We start from the raw sequence: 18,533 nt of genomic DNA on the forward strand, positions 1-18,533 counted from the left end.
TCTTCCTGTATTTGGCCACATTTAAGAACTACATTGCCTATTGCCCAGTATGCAAGTCTTCAGTTGCCTTGTTTGTCTGAAGGGGACTGGAGACATTAAATTGAAGAGTCATCAAAAAAAGTCTTTCAGAAATAGTTTAGAAGATTCTGACTCAGACAACTGTCTGGCTTTTCATGTTAGCTTTCAAACTGGAATCAATACAAACATATTTTTAAATGATACCAGAATGTCTAGCATGGATATGTCTGCATGTTTTAGCTCTGGCTGTAACATGCCCTTTTCACCTGGACTCAAGGCAAATTTTGTGTCTGTCTGATGATTCTGTACAAACCCAGTGCCACTGAGGTTGTTTGCTCCTTCTGCGGTAACCTCAGTGAGGAAGAAGTCCATCTCCTCAGCCCTGAGCCCCCTCTGCCATCAGTGGTCTTTCTCTTAATCTTCCCTCAGATGACTAAGGTTGTATGCTGATGGCTCCTGATGCAGAGTGAAAATGAAGACAAAGGACAGAGTTGCTAAAACTGACTGATAGTTGGCTTAAGCAGAATATGTAGGATTTTCTAATGTTTCCCCTTAGTTTTCCACCCATCAAGTCAGTTCATAGTCCTTTATAGTGCTCTTTTATGCCTCAAATTCTTCAAAATTAAATTATCAAAAATAAGCTCTTCCTCCCCCCTGTCCCCAAGCTTTATCACCAAGACCATTCACTCTATCGAATTTGATTTCATTAAGTGTTAGCCTTACCTTATCACTTTGAGAAAAGCAGAGGTCAGCAGACAACCTAGCTATTGTGTTAATGCACATTGTGTTTTTTGCTAGATATTGACTGAAGATAATCAAAATGAAATAAAAAAAGATGACAAAATACCTCACTGTAGTGGTATCACTACTAAAGGCAATATTTTGCATTGATTAAACACCTTTCTCTTCCACAAACATTAACTAAAAATACTTTGTTAACCAAGACCTGTGAGGGAGTAGGAAATCAAGCCTGAAAATAATTCAGGACTAGTGTCTCTATAAGACCTCCACACAGCTGTCAGGACTTGTTTCTACATATTTTCCTAGCTAGAGCCTGGTTGCAGAAACAAATTTTCTGGGCTGACAAATCAGCGTATGTGTTGCTGTAGCACTGCCCAAACTTTAGTGGAAGAAGATGAAAGCCAAAATCTGAGTTTTATTTTCTTAAAGGTGAATTGCTAGTATGTTCTTTGACAAGAGCTTGAAGCATTTTTTGTGCTAAACACTGGAAAGAAAATAAAATATTCGTCTACTGCATTTGTATTTCAGTTCAGCTCAGATGTAGTTCCACATTGTGAATTCACTACAGGCTTGAAGGTGAAAATAACAGACATGGCCCAGTGAGGTCTTGGTTGCCCTTTTGCTGTTCTCTTCCTCAAGCAGAGAAATCCAAGAGTATACTGTTCTCACATACTGGAACAAAGGTACATTCACTGCCACTCAGCTGCAGGGTGCAGTGAGTTGGTTTTTTTTATAAGACTGCAGATACTAGGCCTGTGGGTGGCTCTTTATGAATGCTATCATAAAGGAATGGTTTTATCCTCAGGTCCCCGGACAACCTTATCCTTACCTTCAGTTATGTACTTGCAATTGTGTATATGCATAATTCTCTTGCTTGTTGCCTATTTTCCCTGTATTTCCGTTTTGTTCCTCTCTCCAGTTGGTTCTGGGAACCACCAGGGCTACCTCACATTTTTCAAACAACCTTCCTAGTCAAGAAAATCTGCAAGTTTCACATGAATCATAGTGAAGCACACAGTGCCTTACCATGCATCCTAATGTAGGCTGAGCTGAAAGTGTGCAAGTAAGAGTTTTGTGTAAGAGTTTTGTTAGGTAGACAATGCAGAATAAATGGTGAGATTCCCGCTTGTCCTGCTTCCACTCCCTTAGTCAGACCATCAGTACCTTGTGTTTGTTTTTCCCATAGAGAATATAAGACCCAGGGCACCATATCATCCACGTGTCTATTTCCCTGCTGTATCTTTTGATGATATCTTGTATCTTGTGATTAGCCATCACAAGTCAGGTGTGAAAGGGAGAAATCTCCAACTTGCCTGGATGGCAGCTATTTTGATAGGAGAGAAGAAACCAAACCAGAACCTCTGCTGGGGGAAAGCCAGGGAGACCACAAGTGCCACAAACCGGTGCTTGGCAGCTGCACTGCAGTGTTCTCTGATTTGGGCATCTATAGGTCCAATCTGGCACAGCTTTCACCTGCTCAGCAAGGATGGGAAGAGGTACAGAGAGAAAAGAATGAACAGGAGACAAAAGTGAGTCCCAACATAAAGAAAATGCATTGGTTCTGCCCTTACACTTCTTCTGCCATCTGTGTTGATGTCTGTCTCCACAGCTGCTCTCTCATTTACTTGCAAAAGATCCCACAGCTCTGTGTTATTACGGAAGTCTAGGTAGATTCTTGGAATTGATAAACTGTAGCTAAGAAGAACAATTCCTACCTGTGCTTCTTTTGTAAAGAAACTGAAGTATGTTGAAGTAAATGGGCAGTGCAATATCCTTGCTCCTACAGAGCTCAAGACTTCGCACTGCAAGCAGGTATCCTACAGGCAAAGGCAGGATGAGTTTTCTTTTCTGTTTGGCTGTTTCTGATTCGGTAAAGTCTGGGGTAAGTGAAATCAGTAAAGACTGAGCATCCTGCGACTGCCAAGTATGATGTGATAATGTGTTTCTCATCAGTAGCAGAAACTGATGATGACAATAAACATCAATCATTTCCCAAGAAAACATCTTAGAAAAGCAGTTAAGATGAAAGAATCATTGTTAAAGGTAAATATATTGTCTGAGTAATCCATTATCCAATACACTTTTTAGAAATAGAAGACTTTCCCATTTCTACAGATGGCATTTCTACACTTGGCAGGAAATTCCAGTCATGTTCTGAAGACACTGAAAAACCATGCCTTGTACTATTATCCACAGAAGTGGTCTCATATAATTCCATAAATTCACTCACATGAATAAAATAAACACACACACACACACACACACACACACACACACACACACTTTTGAATGTTTGCAGGACTAAGCCCTAAATACCTAAGCCCTCAGCTTCAGTGGGAAGAATTATTTTTATCTGCTTGGGCAATAGCTGATAACGCTAAGTCTTTTATGCACTTGTAATGCACTGCATCATTTTTTTTTCCCAGCACTGTACTGAATTTCAGGAACTCTAAAATAAAAAACTCATTATAGGGCACATATATGCAGTCTAAGTCTACTAAATAAAGTGTCTTTTGAAGAGTGTATAATTTAAGACAGTATTTCTCAGAAGACTAAATGGAGAGTAACCTGACATTTTTTTGACACCTGACTTGAGAAATTAACAAATTTCAAAGAGTTGTGTAAGCAAATTGTATGCTTAGGAGGCCAAGTGGAACTGTTAAGAAATTTTCTTCCTGTCCCAAGGCTACTGTGAAGATCACACAGCAACACAGCAGTTTTTGCCAGGGTTACTTTCTGCAATGAAGTGTATGAGGATAACTATTTTGGTTTTTTTTTCAACCTGTACAAGTGTTACAGCAATATTTCATATATATATATATATATATATATATATATATATATATATATATATCTATCTATATCTATATCTATATCTATATCTATCTCCAGTGTCCAAAACGTCCAGACTGAGGACTTAAATTAGCATTACAAGCTGAACATTTTCTTCAGGCAAGAGTTGGTGAAGCTATGCTGCTCACAGATGAGATTAGCAGTCACATTACTTGGATGTGGAAACCGGCAGGGTTAGGGCAGAAGATCAAAGCTGCTGTTTTACATAGACCTTCTTAAGGCTTTTTTTTTCACTTGTCCTTGAGCCTTGCTTTACGCTTTCTTGTCTTACTGTCTCTCTAGAGTTGTCTTTTGTCACTGGAATAATTTGGTTTCTTTGGAGCTTCCTCAGACTAGAATAGATGTGTTTGGTTTGTTGCCTGTCCTCCTTCTCTTTGGCTCAAAAGCCATCCCCTATGTTGTAAACATCCCTGCAAACCTTTCCTTTCCTTCTTCCCATGTTGCTGCCCAGCTCTCTATCTGCATGGAGGAGGTAACTGAAAGCATACAGCAGAAGATGGAGTGGAGAGCAGTGTCCTCTGTAGTATGTTCTTTGGTTTGGAGGCTGGTCAGAAGGGTAAATCCACGCACCACCAACATGGGCAGATAGGGTACCTAGAATGTTTGATCAAGAAAGGCATTATGCTTCCCTTTCAGAAACAGCTCTCAGATTTTTCTTGCTGCTGCAGAACTGTTGCCTTACACAGAACAGCATGCCTAGATGCATTCTTATCCAACCAAGCCTTCACAGAGATGTTTAAAAGTGTGGAGCAGGAGCCCTGCTAGCTTGGGCTTTAAATACATGCGCTCACACATGACTAGCAGCTATTGCAATGAAACTAGTTTTGCCAGTAGCTTGGGTCGACACAGTCTTTTTCCCATTAAATAGGTCACAATGTTGTTTTTTGATTTGTGCTCTTGTTTACCGGATTCTTACTGTGGCTTACAGCCTGAGGGCACTGTGTTGCAAAGGAGAGGGGGATGGCTGGAGGTCTGATGAGAGATGTGTCCCTCCTGCTGCAATGCCCTCTGTATCTCCCCAGAAGCCCCTATACAGACAGACAGGAGGTGAGAGAGGGGAGGAGATGGGGTCAGGGCAAGCTGTGCTATGCAGTTTGATGATTGTGCAATGCTGCGTCCCCAGGCAGAGACTTAAGTCAGCGCAGCAGCGCACTCCAGGGTCTCCCTGCACCAGACACCTCCCCTTATTTTACCAGAATGCATTGCACACAGGCTGTGCAGGAAATCGGATGCAATAGATTTTTGGTTATATTGCGAAAAAAAAAAAAAAAAAAAAAAAACAAACAAAAAACCCACAAACAAAAAACCTCTGTGAAATCATCATGTTTGTTTATCTTATGGAATGGTCATATGAGAGAGCCCTCACCTTCTTTCACCTTGTAAATTGTACAGATTGTGTCTCCAAGGGTGATGAGGGACAAAACCAAGACCATCTCTCTCAACTGCAAATGTGCTGTCAGGAATCGAGGAAGAATTGTAAAACAGCCAAGCAAAGGAGGAATTTGGCAATGGTCATTTTGAAATAAACCTGTTTGTGACAAGCAGTGACTGTGGCAATATTTACGCTATGATTCATACCAAAGTGCAGCACCTGCAGTTCTGGTCTGGATGCCTTTTAGGATAGAACCAGCAGCAAATACTATTCTAACATTCAATAATGAGCAAGCAAGTGTCAAAGCTGCTCTTGGCTCTGGAGCTATATTAACTTAGAGCAGTATAAGAGCTGGCTGGAAGCATCTTTGCACTGCCAGGTGCATGTTACTTGTAACTGACTCACAAAAGGCTGGGGTTTGCACAGTTGCTTATCTCTCTCTATTCATCTGCAGTCTCTCTTCTCTTTTATGTGACAATTGGTATTACAAGAAACTTTTAGCTGGCATATACCATGTTAGAGCCCTTTGAGGATGCTCTCTGAAAGTCCCTTACACTCCCTCCCACTCCTCATTGATGACAAGACTGAGCCTGTATCTATGCTAAAGAGCCAGCAACAGTGCCTGTGTCTGTACACTGCAGCCAGCTCCTGGAAGCCTCCTTACCTCTCTAAGGATAATAAGCATGTTATTCTCTCAGTGCTACTGGATAAACAAACTGCTACAGCCAGGAAGACATCAGAGATGCTTTGTATGCCTGGTTATTGATGCTGTCAAAAGGCGGTTTTTAGAAACTCAGCAAATTCCAGTGGACACCAGTGGGAGCTGCATGTTTTTACACCACAAAAACAGCTCTTCTGAGGGAATCAAAAAGTCAGGTTCCTGTTTCTTTACAGAAACTCAGCTTCAGAATATGACACTATTTTCTCTATCCTGCCCTAATAATATCGATAAATACCTAGTTAGTGAAAAAGCCTGGCTTACTGGCTGTCTTAGCAGGGCAAAATAAGATCAGAAAAGAGGGTGTCTACAGATTACTTCCTCCAAGAAGATCTTTGCTTCCAACAAAATCTTCAACATTTGCACTTCTCAGTTTAGTCCTCAAAGGTGAAAGGTGCTCAGTGACAAGCAGTGGGTTTTTCCTACCTAAAGTACTTGCGCAGGGAAGTATCTTCACCCAGGCTGGTTGGGTGACTCCTCTGCTTAGCACTACATGTTCTCTTAGTTTTTCCCTGTACTCAACTATTGAAGCTAGTTTTGAACAGTTTAAAGAAAACACCCATAAACATTTAAGCAGGAAAAAAAAAAAAGAAAAAACATAGTTTTTAACACAGAAAAATCACTAATCTAGAGCCTGGAAGAATTGCTTACGTGACAAACCTGCCTGCTTACATTTTGCCTTCTCACCTGTCTCTAGTTTTTCACTTAAAGGAATTCTGGGAAATGCAGGCACAGAAATCTTCCAAAGTCTTGAGCATACAGGCTCAGAGATAGAGATGGATACAGTGTTTGACCTTAGACCTTGGAGAAGGCTTGAAGGTTTAGAATAGACTAAAATTAGAACAGATGTGAAATAAGAGTAAAGATTTGTAGTTTAAGCAGAAATATGTTTTCAGCAAGTATATACAGGCCTCATATAAGTGAACAAATATGCTAAGCAAGCTAGTAGAATACAATTAAAGTTTAGCAATAGAACTTGTTATAGAGTTGATAAAAAGTAGAAGATTCAACAATGAGTTTCTGTAGAGTTACATGGTTGGATAGAAGAAGATGTATTGTGGGAAATCATGTAAAAAATAGCAATTAGCAATTGGTTATGAAGATTCTAGAGAGCTTTTTGGAAATTTAGAATAAGAAATTTATGAAAGACATTGTAACTAGAATTATAACAGCTTCTGATACAGGGCTTCTAATGTATGGCTTCTAATGTGATTATTCTATGAGACTGATTTTGCGATAAACCATCTTTTAAATGCCTGCTCAGTCAACCTCATCTTTCTTTATCCTGAACAATTCGTGTTTCTTTTAATTTCCATTTCATGTTTATGTCTTTTAAGTCATTGCAAATGTATCTCATATCCTAGGTAGTGTATTTTTTTAATTGCCGGAGAGGTAAAAGCTATACCTCTGCACTTTTGGGCTGTTATCTACATCGGAAGCAATGACAGATCCTTTGCCTATCGTGAACTGGACAGCTTTTCCCCACAGCACAGCCCAGTCCTTTCTACTTATTTATTTTGATGGGTGTGTACATTTGCTTTATACATGAAGAGGAAATAATTCACAAATTCAGATTTCCAAAGCCATGATAAATTAATGTAAATAAAAGACAAAACATACATGTTAATACAATTACAAATAGCTTTACGTACTCCTTTTTATTACACATACAACTTAGGGACACAAAGACTCTGGAAGTTGTAAAAATGAATACCATCCTCCATTCACACGAAGTGTCACTTTTCCAATCTGCGTATCTTCCCCACAGTGCAGAAAACATCTGAGGACAGGGAGAAATGTGAGGAGGATGCATCATTGGTAAGTTTGCAGCTGATACTGTTACACAAAAAATGCCCTCTTCCCAGCAAGCAGGGTCAAATTGTGAGAAGTGCTGTAAGTTCTTTAGTAAGAAAATGTGGACCACTCAGAGAGTAAGTTCACCCCAATCTATGGAAACAGTTTAGGTGTGATACTGTCCACAGTCTGGTATCCAGCTGCAGTACCTGGGAAACCCACCATCCAGAAGCAATACCTTAATCCTTGGTCACACTTGACCTGGTATTGGGGTCTAAGCTGACATCTGCTCTAGCTCTCAGGGTGGTGCCTTTCTTGGAAGGCTGGTCCTGGAGCATGGCCCCTGCAGACACCTGGGGCCATGTTCCAGCCTCAGCATGGCAAACCCTGCCACTTTGAGGGCGAAGAGTGAGCAGATTAAATGAAAACTGTTCTTCAGAAGCAGGTTCACAGAACATCCCTTAAATTCATCAGGGTTTGTTCAAATACAGGAAGGTGCTTTCTGACTCACTGACAGAATAGCAAGATTTGTTGGCTTATTTTTTAATGGATAATTGAACCCAGAAAGAGTGAAGTAGACTCAGGTCTTGAAACTACCAGTGGTACTGGGTGTGCAATAAATGGAAAATTGAGTCTTGCTTTGTAACAATATTTTGAATTTAAAATTAAACTTGCTCATTATATTGGGTTAGGAAGCAATATTTGCAGCAGGTGCTGCCTACCTATAAAAGCATGTGTATTTTTTCCCCTTTCTTTTCAGACTGAAAGGAAAGCAACAAATCCAAAAGCCAATAGACTAAAAATATCTGATGGATATAATGAAAAAGATGAAGGGGGACAGATGATAGATGAGTTTTGCTTAAAAATGTTTAATAGTGCTGCATTTCTTCTTCATGCTCTGTGTGTTTTCATCCACACCTCCATCTAGCCTCTCTCCTGCCAGTGCTTGTTTCGTCACAGTCCAGGCCCTGTTGAGGTGGGGTGGTAATGGCTCACATCTGCACAGGTCCTGCACCTGTGACAGTGCTGCAGGACCTGCACAGCCTGTAAAGCTCTCAGGAGCTTAGCAAAAGTAATGGTCATTTGAAAGCCCAAGAGCTTCTGCAGCACTGAAACTTGAACTAGTTTCAGAAACATTCCCTCAGCTGAGCTGCAGCTCAGCCCTTGCAGGCAGGGCAGGACTGTCAGCCCACCACAAGAGAGCTGGGTCAAGGAAGGACTGTGTGACTTCAGCACAGGAGTCCTGTGGCGCAGTCAAGAGCACAAAAAACTTCCTTTTCCTTTCTTCAGTACTAACCCTGCCTTCATCACCAAACAGACCAGAATTAGCTGTACCCAGGAGCTTGAGGAGAGAAGGAAAGGGCTGTGGATGTCACTCTCCATTTTCTAACAGGAGTAACCTGGTACATAAGAGAGTGCCGTGAGTCAGGAGAGGTCAATCACACAGTGCTGCATTTGTGGTGCTGTCCTCTCCAGAAGAGGTGCAGCTGGTACTCAGGACTTGCCTTCCTGGTTGAACATTCTCTAGGGTACAGGCTTTCCCACATCACATCTGCTAGTGTTTCTGGATTTGGAATAGCTGCTGTTTCCCTGGAAGTGGGTAGAGGACTGTTTTATATTCTGCCAAGAGCCACTGGCATCTAGACAGTTTAACCAGAGCTTATGGAAATACTTTTACCTAAAACAAATACTGAAGTTAAACCTTTATATGGTTTGAAAATATTTATGGGTGTGGTTTACCAAGCAGTTCAGGCTGATTTGAACCAGGATTAGTGCTGAAAAAAGACATTCTGGCCCTTCCCTCTTCTGTCAATACTCATTTCTGCTCTAAGCTGTAGCAGCAAGCTCATTGGGCTGTAAACAATGCCCTCAAAGCCAAGTGACAGCTTCTTCCTGCTGGATGAGTGAGCTGAACTGGCTGAGCATGCCAGGTATTAAGTGTGAACCCAAAAGACTGCAAAGCAAGGGTGGATAGGACAGGTTTTCCCCTTCTAGTGCAACATAGCATTAGATTAATTTAAGAAACCCAGGTAAAATGGATTATCAAAATTTACAGTGTTGGGATTGGAGTGCTGACTTATGGCAGAACCTAGTTAAAATCTCTTCTGTTGCAGGCTAGGCAGAGATTCACACCAACCAGAATCTAATACACCTAGCATTACATATACACATCCTATATAAACTCTCTATTACTCTCCATTTTTGCCAAAACATCCTGGACTAAGGTAAAAATAAAAAGTAGAAAAAAGCAAAATATGAGAAGCACAGAAGTTGCTGCAGCAGAGTACCTAACCACTGTCATCTGTCCTGACTCTGGCTATAAACACACATGCACTCTCACACACCAACACCAAACAGGAGACGTCAGCCTTGGTCACATTTGTTGATCAGTTGCCAGCACTCTTCTGATCAAAACACATGGACTAAGGCTTTGAACTGTGGCTATCATCCAGAAGAGCACCTGCTCCTCTCTGCCCAAACGTGTAGTTAACGTTAGCTGCTGCATGCTTAGTTTTGTTTACTGTTTCCCACTAACTACACTTTTACAAGACAGCTTAGGTAAGCTGAACACAGCACTTACTAAGCTGGCAGAATTAGACTCCCTCTTGCAATCACTCTAAAGGGACTCTGTCAGAACTGGACGTACAGGGCTCTCCAGGAAACCATACCAGAACATGGGCTGGCTTTAGAAAGAGTGGCTTATCTTATTTTCCAGGTGCCTTGTTTACCCAGACTGTGGATGAACGAGGGCTTCCCTTTCCCAAGACTCTTTCTGCATCATGGGGAGTAATGGGGAGTAATAAAGAGGACTTGTCATTGCCTCCAGCTGCCATTTAAAACTGTCTCTGCTCCCTGCAGAAAGCAGTGGAGATGTTTTCCAAAGGTGAGTGCCATTTTCTAGTCAGCTTATTTCAACACTTAATTATTCCATTCCAACTCCCCAAAGCATTTTATTTACTTGGCTTGTTGGATCTGGCAATCACAAGTAGGCTTCAGGGAGCAGAGGTTAGGAGAAGCACATCTGGCTTCCAAGATTTGAAACTGTCACTGTAATTCAATGCCCTGATGGATTAAAAGCTGGAAGGAAGTACTATAGCTATTTATGATATAGCAAAGCTAAACAGCTTGTGAAATTTGTTCCTCATGCAAAAACATCAACCTTTTTTTGACCCTTGACTCTGATTTCAGTTCTTAGCATCTGAACACTGCGCCTTTGATCAACAGCTACTAGAGCTACTAGAACATAATAATCCCAAGCATTCAACAAGGTTGAGAAGCCATATAATTCACACATTTCCTTCTTTTTCACATTCCCATTCCACCTTTAATACCAGTTTCCTTCTGTATATTTAATAGAAATAGCAGGAGATGACAGAGAATTTTGAATAAAGTCTCTCTTACTTATGGGTTACACTGCAGCTCTCCTCTCCCCACAGGGGCATCCAGGCCAGTCCCTTTGTCATGTCAACTACTGCATCTCTGCCCATCAGGAATAAGAAAGTGCTATTTCTGGCTGATGCTGGGAAATGTGAGGACACAACATGTCATCTGAACCTCTACCATAATATTATGGCTGTGGCTTTAAATACTTTTTACTGTATAACATGATTTGGACCACACTTCTCATCAACAGTGGGACTGATTCAAACACTAATAAGAGGAAGGACATCCTCACAATTAAGCATGTGTCAGATGAAAACTAAGTGGCAGAGGCAGTTTAATAACTTTGCACCACACCCCGCCTGATGGCAACAGAGCACTCAAAAAATCCCTGTTGTTGGCAGTGCTAATGAAGGCCTTGTCAGAATTACAAACATGACATAGTATGTCTCCAGCTGGGATTTTTAAGTGCTGGGAAGCACCCTCTGGTCCACAGTAGAGTCTTCTGCTGGGCACACAGAGGAAACCCTTCTACCTAGTAGAGGAGGCAGAAATCAGACTCTCTTGGCATGAAAGACTTGGACAATATTTACAATGAGCAATTCCAGCCCAATTTCTTAGTTGTCTTGTTTCACAATATAGCCAAAATCACATTACAAGATTTCCATACTTGATTTGAAAAAGACAAATTAATTCACCGGGCACATAAGTTTTAAAAGTGGAAACTGCAGAAAGAGAATGCAAACAGTTTCTTGTTACAACTAAAATTACTGTTTATGCAACTGATCTCCTTCCCAAAATTGTCATTAGCACTGTTTGCACACTTTACTTTTTGAGGTTAATCTCAACACTGGCATAGAAATGTAAGCCCTTGAGTTGCCTGAGATTAGGTCTGCAGATCAGTTTCTCCAAGCTACAAATGGAAATTCACTTTAGCTCATGCAGAATGTGGCTCTGGGCTGGGTGGATGTTAATAATAAGGTTGCAGTGGCATAACAGTCTTCATACCTGCTGTGTATATGTGCTTGTACGATGCAAGGCTCTAAATTCCTCTTAGGGAAGGTGGTCTTCCTTCACACTCTGCTGGTGGCAGGGAGAGGTGGGGCTGAGTGTTGCAGTGGGCCTGCCCAGGTTGCTCTTCCACACCTCCCACATCAAGCCTGGGAGCATGGCTTTGGCAGAAAAATCCATTTGCCCCAGAAAAAGGGTGTCATTTATGCCTCCCCCTCTCCAGTGGGAAGGTATTGGGAAGCCATGTCTGTGGGAGCTCCCCCCCGCCCCTTCCTTCTCTTGGCCCTTGTTCCGGACTGGTGCAGGGCATGGGAAGGTTGCCATAGTGCCTTTGTTTGGGAAGCCATGTGGGTATGACCTGTGGGGAGCATCTGCACTCTTGTTTGTGTTCCCGAGGGTGAATACATTTCTGTAGGCAAAACACCTCTCTTGATATACTTTTGGTATTCATTTTGTTGTTACTGTGTGTTTCTTACTCCATTGTTTTTTGCATTCAATAAATTGTTCTCTCAGCCCATAGCCTCCGCTTTTGTCCCTCCCTTACTGGAGGCTTTGGGGTAAGGGGAGTGGTTTATTTGGGTTTAATTTCCTGCTTGTGTTAAACCACCACATCTTCTGTCTGTTATGCACAGGCACACTGAAGTCATGACTCCACTGTGGTAGATGTGTATCAATGAGTTGTGGCTTCAGATTGATAGTGGATTACAGGAGTTTTTTAATACCAGATTTTGAAACTAATTTTCCCAACAACAGAAACAATTTGCATATTGTTTCACTTACTAGTCAAAGTAGCAGTTGGCAGAAAATTCTCTTTTAATACCTTATGGACAATTTCTGCCAAAGATTATGTTTTCCATTGGAGAAAACTTTTCTTTTAGAGATTTCATTGAAACACATTAAAAACAATGTGCATCAGAGATGATGATGATAAATATTTGCTGAAAACAAGTGTTTTCCAGAAATTCTTATGTATATTGGCTTCACTTCTGGAAATAAAAAAGTGTAGTCCAATGAACTCTGAAAGAGGCAGGAATGTTCCCCTTAGTGCTTAATGCAGTAGTACAACTACACATGAACATCAAACTTGAGTTTAGTGAGACCCCTTTGTGATTATGAAGTCTACTCCTCCAGTCTTTCACTGGTGGAATGTGAAAGATACTTTAAGTCTAGCACACCATAAAGAAAAAACATAAACCTCTGTGCACATCTATTCTCCTCACCAGATGCCATATTTTGGTATTTACAGGTATATCCATGGGAAATTCAGAGATCACATCCACACTGTGCAGCTGAATTTTGTCTGAGTTGAGCACATGGTTAAACTGATGGTAGAAAGAGGCCCTTGGGACTATCATGTTTATCTAAAAAGCACCCAATGCACTCGCTTTGACCTGTGCTCTCCTGTGCAATGCCTAGTTCACCTGGTGCCACAGGCAGTATTTCACATGAGTGATGTAGCATTCTTTCCTGCAGTGAGCAATTTAAAGCAGAAAGGTGGGTCTGATAAGGAAACTGTGAAAATACTATGCTAGCATGGAAGACTGAACATTTAAATAACTGAACATCCTTAGTGAAGATGAATGTATGAAACAAGGCAGAATTTCTCTCTGGCATGCTTTTCTTTGGTGACTGTGGGAATTCCGTAGAGCTTTCCTAGCCATGATAGTAAGAAACAGGACAAATGCATGGTGCTAAGTGACAGCTGGGGAGGCTGTTCTTCCTGTAACTTTCCTTCACCTTCTGCTGAAAAATATTCTCCCTGTTTTGCTAAGTACAAACCAACCGTATGTCTTGGAGAATGAATGGCAAATAGGAAGCCACATGGTAGCTTTGTATTAATCTATTAATATCTGTTCTGTAGACCCAAATTGGCACCCGATTAAGTTCCTTTCTGTATTTTCCTGGGATGGCAGCAATAAGTGATTTGCAAAACATTTCTCAGGCAGGTGTTATTACCTGGGATAAAAAGGACTGGAAATCTTCCTCTTTCCATTAGCACTTGCAAACTTTGAATGCCTTGATTCAGTTCTTGAAGCCAACATGGAACCAGTGTTAATTCATCAGTTTAAACATTCATGCAGCTCCTTTATGAGCTTCTAAAAGCAGATTGATACTGCAGATGATGCCTTAAGATGATGCCTCTGACACCTGTACTGGTACCTGACTACCAGGTCTAGGAGCTGCAAGTGATATTTCCTTCTGACTGTGAGCAACTGAGGAAATTTAGCCCATCCTATCTGATGTTAATTTGGTTATGGTGACTCACCTCTTTCCATGTTTTCCAAGGAAATTGTTACAACATTCTCTAGCTGCCAACACAGTCCCCAGAGGTCTGTAGAAAATTTTTATTTGAAGTGTTCTAATTGTAGAGGATGGTACTTAATTTCTTAAGTATAACCAAATCTGAGTCTAATCCTACCTATCAGGTGTTATTGGAAAATACTTCTGAAGAAATATCTTTCCTGCTTCTTCTGCAGATACATACATACCTTAGGAATGATGAAATAATCCGTACTATAGGCTTAGGAGAGTAGGATATGTTTCTGTCCTACAACTCATCTGCACCTACACTGATTTTCATATGCACTGACACATTGCCTTTGGCACAAAATTCCAGACTTGTACTTGTTGTTTTTCCACTAATAAAAATTTTGGCTTTGCAGTAATTGATTGCACTCAGCACTCTGCAGGATACTTTTTTCTCACATTTGCAGCCAACAGAAAGATGTAAAAATGATACAAAGTTGTAGTGCTTTGTAGGTAAATTTAGCAATGGAGGGATTCGCTGCTAACCTTCTCCCTGCGCTTCTTTTGCTTAGCTGATTGCTACATCTGTTTTGACTTGTAAGCAGTCCTGTGTAGGGGGGTCTGAAAGTGAAGCTGATTCATCTTTCATGGGAAACAGACTAGTCAAACTATACTTCTTTGTGGCCAGCCTAAAAACGTTGATTTTGCAATGCAATGAGCAGGTCAAAAAGTGAAGCACAGGATGACTCAAAGAGTCATACACATGCTGTCTTTTAACATCAGCAGTCTAGCCCCTGTAATGCAAGACCTTTCCCCTCTCTGCCACGTTTCTCTGACAGCAGTTTTGAAAAGTACAAATTCATCCTCCCCTCCCTGTGCACCACATGCTGGTGTCTCACTCAGTCCTTACTCATGCAGATTCCAACCCTCTCCCCCAGCCCTCCAGCTTCAATTGCTGAGGTGCAGCAGAAACATCCTGACTATACTTCCAACACATATAGTCCAGATATAAACACATACTGCTAGTTAACTTCCAGATAACACATATACTTCCAGTCTCCAGGTGTGTTACAGTCAGCTGTGACTGCGTCTGAATCCATAGGGAGCATACCTCACCAAGCTGCATTCGAATCCTGTGCAGTTACAACAGAGTGCGTATGCATGAGCCTGGACACAGAGCCACCAGATATGCCTAGACCATTGCAGCAGGTGATACATTTCTGCAGGAAGAGTATGTGTGGGCTCAGGCTGTCAGCATCTCTTTGCTGAGAAATCCATGTAAGATGCAGCATGTCCAAGCATTCACTCCTGTTTGAGACCCCCTTGTCTCCCTGCCCTAAATTCTTCTTAATCTTCCTCTCTACCTAGCATATGTGAGTGCATATTGGTAGTGTAGGTGTCCTAGGCTTGGTGACAGCAGGAGCCAGAGTTTGGGCAAGGTGGTCCAGGTCTGCCATGTCTCAGGGCAGGCCAGTGAATTTTAAGCTACGTCCAACTGACTCAGCAACATAATTGCGTTCTGAAAAACAATCTGTAAATATGCATGTGTTGGATTTGGACCTCACCCAAAGTAGTCTGGCTGGTGCAGAAACGCTAGGTCCGTTTGGTTAATGCAAAACTGAACCAGATCCACAGAGATCCTCAGCTGCTGGTCCCACTGCTCTTGTAAAGCTTGTTATGATAAATGGTGTAGCCATACAGAGGAATACCATCCGTTCCCTTCTATATACTGCTCATCTGACTTTTGAAGACCCAAGTACTTCTACCTGCAAAGTCTGAGTGGCTTGGCTGTAACCCTTTTGGAAAACTTAGGCATTGTTGAAAACCTATTTCATTTTGCTTTTCCATCCACTGCCTTGTCTGCCTTGTCTTCTGAGTCGGACAGTGTCTGAAAAGAAATGTGAGTGAATTTCTTTTTTTTTTTTTATGCAGTGGACTGACTTTAACAAATAAAAATCAAATAAAAATAAATTTCAATATTGTGCAGATGCTTTTAGGATAGCTTCAAAGATACTCCAATGCTCCATCTCCTCTGACTTAGCCAACAGCATGTTTCATTTACTTTCTTTGGAGTTACAATTTGGGCATTACTCCTCCATTTCATTGTCAAAGCTGAAATAGTGATACAGTTCAAATTGAGGCACCTGTTTTAAATAATGATGCTGTAACACAGCATCTCTGCAAGAAAAAGATTGCAATGAATTAGGGAAGTAACTTTTCCTTTGAGGGAGCAACACAACCAGCAGATGTTTAGGACCTGGCACTGGCTCCAGCACAGGCAGCTCTAAAAACTTCACTGTTGCTCTCTATAAAGACTTGACCATTTAGGAAACCAGCTCCTTTCTAAACCTCCTGGCTCTGTCAAATATGTGACATTTGGGAGTTTCATAACTTTTTCAATCACTTGAATCCCAAAGGTCCTAAAACCTGTGACTCTCTTCATCTTACCCTTGCCTCCTCATCCATTTAAGGTGAGAAAAATCATATATACCCACCTCCACCTGAGGCCGTCTCTGGATGCCCTTGGCCTACCTTAAAATTATTTGCATGTAACCACTGATCTCTTGTGGTTTTCTAAACTCAGCTGTTACATCAATTACAAAACTTCCCAAAATAGTACAACCAATAAGACCAAATAAAAATAGCCATATGAAGCACTTCTTTTATTTGATACATGCTGCTGCATGCTGGGGAGAAATCACTGGAAAAATGGCCTGCACCAAAGTGTTTGCTTCTTCTCTATCTTATTCAGAAAATTTCTTCAAGATTAGAGTCTGGATGCCAGTAGAATACTTCTCTAAACTGCAAGATAATCTGTAATGCATCTTGGCCTTGAGCAGCAAACTTCAGAGTTTGTCTATATTATGGATTTTGAAGACAAAATGAAAATTGTCATTCATTGGTTTATCCTCAAGATTATGTTTCAGCCGCTCTTCTCAGAAGCTACAAAGATGGTTACTGTCCAGCTTCAGTTATTTCACTATCAGGAGCTAAGCTCATCATGTTCCCTGCATGTACTATACATTCTGTACACTTATGATTAAACTCTTTAGACTTTGCAAAGACCTGCATTTTCTCCATTTCTGAAATGAGAAAGGACAGGATCTGTGCATCTTTTAAACCCAGTTCTAAAAACTGCAGAATGAAGCTCTGCTCCTAGTCGCATTCACAAAACAAAATAATTAATAAAAGTGAAGCAACAGAAGGGATGCTCACTTGTAACATATGGCTAGCCTTTTTTTTAATCCCCAAATTGTCATCTAGAAAACAAATTTTTTATTTTTTTTGATCAGTAGCACAGGATTTATAAGAAAGGAATTCAAAGCTATCCTGTGACTGTGATTCACTTTCATGAGCCTATTACCATGAAAACTGTAAATGATGCAATAGGCTGTGACTGCTAGTCAAAGGTTCATCATAGAGTCCACTAAGGAATTTATACTCCCATGTCTACATTTTACAGTAAATGGAAGCAAGGAACTGTGAGAAAGATGCTGTGGGGAAGGGAAAAACAAAAAGAAAGTAAAAAGAGTAGTTAATCAGTGTTGGTAAGTTGACCACACATCTCAAGTGTACACAAAGCATCTGGGTAGGCGGGCAGGTGAGGAAAACTTTTCTGGTAGAAATCCAGGAAGTTTTATGACATGAAAAAGACCCTCCACTTACCAGAATCTGACAGAAGTACTAAACATGTCCACAGGTGGAAGCTGGAATATGGTAGTGGCCATTAATTGGCAGAGGCAAATACAGGCTGTGTAGAGCTGGGCTCTGCACTGGGCCACTTAGAGCAGTGGTGGGAGATGCTGAACACAGTTTGTCAGAAGCAGAATATCAAAACACAGACAGCTCAGGGTAGGACTGCTCATAAACCCTACTTCTTATTGAGGACTAGACTTTAAAGAAATGGTTAACTATGGAGCCCAGCAGTAGCAGGGACCTGGGGAAAGATTTAATTAAGCAAGGATAAAGAAAGGCAGGGGGAAACAGCAACTAGGATTTTAAGATATTGCTTAAATCCTTTGCAGCATACATAGGGCAGAGGTATTGTGCAAAGCTGCCTGCAGAGTGTGCCATACCAAGATTGTGCAGCTGTCAGGGAGTAATGCTGAGATTTTAAATAAGCAGCACCAGCAGAGTCCCTTGTGTGATTAGGGGATATTTAATGTAAAGGACAATTATTGCAGCACAAGTTCTAATGCAGTGTCCTATCTCTCTGCAGCACAGCATTACCCGGAGAATTCTTGATGACAGACTCACATTTACTGGTTTGGTTTCCATTATGAACAAAAATAACAAAGGAAAAGCTATGTAGCAAACTGCTTTGGCTTGCCATTTGTTAAAATGAATGTAAATTCTTCTGCTGTACAGTAACCACCTCTGCAATTAAAAAAAACCCAT

General features: G+C 41.1%; 1 long non-coding RNA gene across 5 annotated transcripts in view; it reads left to right on the forward strand.

The window, feature by feature from the left end:
* Positions 1–18,532, forward strand: part of LOC119696204 — a 27,023-nt gene extending 8,491 nt beyond the window's left edge. Inside the window, exons 2-5 of one of the 5 annotated variants that reach the window (XR_005255536.1) lie at positions 7,471–7,520; positions 10,213–10,380; positions 13,135–13,382; positions 18,355–18,532. This is a non-coding gene — a long non-coding RNA (uncharacterized LOC119696204). The other 4 variants (XR_005255534.1, XR_005255533.1, XR_005255535.1 and 1 more) reach the window with 4 other exon arrangements.
* The last annotated feature ends 1 nt before the right edge of the window (position 18,533 follows it).

This window comes from Motacilla alba, chromosome Z (genome assembly GCF_015832195.1).
Source record: "Motacilla alba alba isolate MOTALB_02 chromosome Z, Motacilla_alba_V1.0_pri, whole genome shotgun sequence".
Taxonomy (NCBI): Eukaryota; Metazoa; Chordata; class Aves; order Passeriformes; family Motacillidae; genus Motacilla; species Motacilla alba.